This window comes from Bubalus bubalis, chromosome 4 (genome assembly GCF_019923935.1).
Source record: "Bubalus bubalis isolate 160015118507 breed Murrah chromosome 4, NDDB_SH_1, whole genome shotgun sequence".
Taxonomy (NCBI): Eukaryota; Metazoa; Chordata; class Mammalia; order Artiodactyla; family Bovidae; genus Bubalus; species Bubalus bubalis.
In genome coordinates, this window is record NC_059160.1 from 147,041,220 (window position 1) to 147,045,360 (window position 4,141).

At 55.9% G+C, this 4,141-nt stretch overlaps 1 protein-coding gene across 9 annotated transcripts in view; it reads left to right on the plus strand.

Moving 5' to 3' along the window:
• Positions 1–4,141, plus strand: part of CDH23 (cadherin related 23) — a 436,720-nt gene that overhangs the window by 363,357 nt on the left and 69,222 nt on the right. The window lies entirely within an intron of this gene.

The window sequence follows — 4,141 nt, forward strand, 5'->3', positions numbered from 1 at the left end:
TGGAGTGGGTTGCCATTTCCTTCTCCAATGCAGGAAAGTGAAAAGTGAAAGTGAAGTCGCTGAGTCTTGTCCGACTCTTAGCGACCCCATGGACTGCGGCCCACCAGGCTCCTCCGTCCATGGGATTTTCCAGGCAAGAGTCTGGAGTGGGGTGCCATTGCCTTCTCCGATACATCTGTCTAAACACACCCATCAGACCCACATGCAGTCCCCTTGTTCCCACCTACAATTATCTGCCTGGTTCAAGCCAGCCCTCAGAGGTAGCACAGGACCAACCTTCCTGTTAGACAAGAGCAAGTAAGAGTTATTAATTCATTATTTCATTTGTTCATTCAACACTAAATGTGTGCCAGGCCTGTAAGTTAGAGATGGGTTGGACACAGCTCTGCCCTCACAGAGCCTACAGTTAGTGGGGGGAAATAGACACGTAACAGAGACCTGACAACCCTCAGATGTGACAGAGTGCTAGAAGTTCAGAGACAGGAGCCATGGAAGGCGCTGGACAAGGCATTTGCCTCCATGTCTTAAAGGATAAGGCTTCCTAAGCAGGAAGGTGGGATTTGGCTACAAAGTCTCCCTAAAAGCAAGAGAAATCCTATATGCAAGCCCTTCTGTCTCTTCTTTTCTCCCTGGGCTCTCCTCCACCCCAGTTTCCTGAGAGCAGAGCATTCCTACAAACAGCCAAGACCATCCCCACCCCGCTCTCAGCCCCGTATCACCCAGAGCTCAGAACAGCTGGGCTGCAAGGGGCATCCGGGCCAGCCCAGGCCAGTCACACAATGGTGTACCACCCAGCAAGGGAAGTCATTGTACAGCCTCAGTCCCCGGCCTCGCTCCAGGCCACAGGCAGGGCGGCCAGGCTTGGGGGAGGGGTCTGAGCGGCCGTCAGGAGGCCCCTGCGAGAGGAAGGGACGGGCCAGGGAGGAAGGACGGGAGGCAACTGGAGGTCAGAAGCTGAGCCCCAGCCACAAAGGCACCTTGACAGGGGGATGGGGAGAGGGAGGTTCCCAAGGGAACCTTCCTGCTGTACGAATCACAGCCAGAGGTCAGACAGTCCCAGATAACCAGCCCTGGCTTCTCAGGCTGGTGGGGACCTGCAGAAGATACCTGCAGAAAGACAGGACATCTCCCACCACTTCTGGTACGAGGGCTGCCAGCAATGGTCCCATAAAAGTCTGTGAGTGGGGAATGCTGCTCTTGTCAGCTCACCTCGTGTTTTTAAGGCCAAGGGCGCCTCTGTTTATTAAACTTGGACCCTGCTGCTGTTTATGAAGCCTGCTTCCCCTTGCTCAAGCTCAGGAAAACACCAACCCAGCCCCTTCCCTGTGCTGCACGCCAAGTAAGCTGGCCTTCTCTGGCCCAGCCTGATTCAAGTCAGGCCCTTCCTGTAGCCCTGCTTTTGATGAATGTTCTGCAATTGCTCAAATGCTACACATCCAACTGGCTCAGTTCCTCCCAGAGACCCTGAGGCTCTGTGGATAGACAAGTTCCTACCTTCCCCATTCCCCGCCCACGAGCAAGTGGGTGCACAGGCTGCCATGCCCCTCGGGAGTCCTGTGGCTTCAGGGCTGCCAGGCAGGAAGGGAAGAGAAAAGACTAATGTGGAAGGAGTAGAGCCATGGGCTTGTGGGCACAGGCTCATCCCCCGGGCCCGGTATGCACAGTAAGCAAGTCCAAGTCCTGGCCTGTAAGGCGACTTGCTCAGTGCAGAGAAAGCAGCACAGGGCTGGGAAGCAGGAGACACAGGCTTCAGTCCCAGTTCCACATTCAGTTGTGACAAGACACAAACCTTTTGGAACCTCAGTTTTCCTGTGCATTAAATGGAACAATAAAACCTTCCAGGGTTTTCTGTGGGGGGAGGGAGTGAGTAGGAACCAAAGAAGTCATAACAGCTGAGAAAGTGTTTTGGAAAGCCCAGAGTATTATCACAGAAGAGCAAAGATACAGAACACGTACTGCCCTTCCCTATCCTGTGCCCAAGGCAGGCATTGGTAGCAGATGTCAGCACTTTCCCATTGAACTATATTGATACTTGAGAATCCCAGGAAGCCATACCAAGAGATCAGAATTGCAAAACAAAGTAAAACCCATGTCCCTTGGCCTGCAAAAGTTCAGGGCACCATTGCTGTTGAGGAGATTCCATGAGGCCCAGTCGAAAGTTAGAGGTTGCCCTGCCGACTCTGATGGTCCGGAGAACGGAACCCTGGCATCCTGCTTCAGCCCATCACCCAGTGGCTACGTTTCAGTCATCAACTCTGCAACAGGGTCCAAAGGGCAGGCTGTTATGGGACCCCTGCCCTAGAACTCCAGAATAGTTCCCTAACCTCCAGAACAGTTAGGGAGACACAGGAGCCGTGCAGGAGAGGCAGCCGTGCAGCAGGTACAGTCCCAGTGGAGGGCTGGGTGGGCAGAGCTTTTGCTGGGCTGGGACAGTTCATCTGAGCTGTGAGTGTCAGCTTCTCAAGTGCACTTTGCACCTAGCATTCTGGCTGCCATCCCCAGTTCCTCTTTCCGCCACTGTTATTCCCTTCGAGTTCCCAGAGCAAATCTTAGCCCAGCCCCCAGCACAATTAGGCCAACCCTGTCAGCTCTAGCTGACACCCGGAAGGCCTCTTCCAGGAGGCAGGGAAGTGCCTCAGCCAGGGTGGAGGGTGACAAGGCCTCTGCAGCCCCCGATTCCTGCACCACAGAGCACTCCCTGAAGGAGGTGATGCGTTAGCTCCTCTGTCCCAAGTTGCTACGTGTAGGAGGGAGCACTGGCCAGGCAGGAGCCAGAGTGTCCCCAGGGATGGTCTTCTGAGAAGGGCCCCCAGGGATTCCTGCATACCCACCCTAGTCTAACGCCACAGACTCCCAGGCAGGGCCCACCTGACCCAACAGCAGCATCTCCAGTGTCTCTTCAGTGTGTTTTCAGAGAGTATCAATCTCATTCCCTTAGCCTCTCACTTGCAGGGAACAAAGGTAGGGGATCTTTATTAAATGTGAACATCAAGAGATATTACAGGCCCCATAATTCCTGATACCTCTCTTAACAATGACTTAGTGCCTAAAAACACAAATTTCCCTCCCAGGGCTCCTCCCAGCTCCCTAAAGGCAGGCACCATGCTCTCGCTCCCCTACTCTGTTCCACACCCCCAGCCCACAGGCACCTCCAGAGGCACTGCCACCCGAGGCAAGCACGGAGGGACAACCCGGGTACCCTGCCTTTTCCCACAGCATCGGGGTGGCGGGGGAGTGCCTTTAGGGTTGCTAGGGACAGGGTGTGTTGTCGTGGATGAAGATGGAGACTGGAGCTCAGAGTAAATTTCGCTGAAAACAGGAAACCACGAAGCTATACCTTCAGTAGTTAAGTGTCCAGAGACGAGCTCGAGGCCACGCAGGAGGAAGCTGGGGAGGAAGTGTGGTGTCTTTCTACTCCGGGGCCTCCTCCCTTCACACAGCGGCAGGTGGGCCTGGGGTCTGGCAACCAAATTCTTAGAAGTTGTATCTGCCTTGAGGTCAGAGCTGAGGTTTGGGCCAGGCCAGCCTTCGCAACAGGCGGGAACATTCTTTCTGAGCTGGGGGATGAGGAGTCTAGTCTGTGGGCTTGTCCTTCAGCCCCAGGGGCAGCATGGCCCTGCCTTCAGCAGGTATCACCTTGCCCATCCCTGCCCCTGGGACCCCACAAGCTGTGAAGACAGCACCCTCTTTTTGTGGCAGCTGGCACTAAGTGTCCACAGCAGCAAAGAAAACAGAGGAGTAGACCCCCAGGGACAACGCCGGAGCCAGGGGTCAGTGTTCTGGCCACTGCAGGTGTCGGTGCAGTCTTGAGGCCCAAGGCCCACACTCACGCTCCCCTGCAAGCCCCCTGTACAGCTCAGGGCCCACGCTGGCCTACAGCCTTGGACCTGAGAAGGGAGCTCCCTGGCTCCAGGTGCAGGAGAGGGCATCTCCCTGCCTGCTGGGCCCTTATCCTGGCCAGAAGCCCGGGCTCTCAGCACCCAGGCCCGGCTCAGCAGAGCCAGCATAGGCTGCTGGCAGACGAATGCCCAGTTGAAATGACGCCCTCCACAGCGCAGTGCCCGTGGGGCCTGTCTAGCTCAAATGGCCCCACCACCCATTTTCACCCCACAGGGCACAGAGATGCCTCCCCACTCCTCTC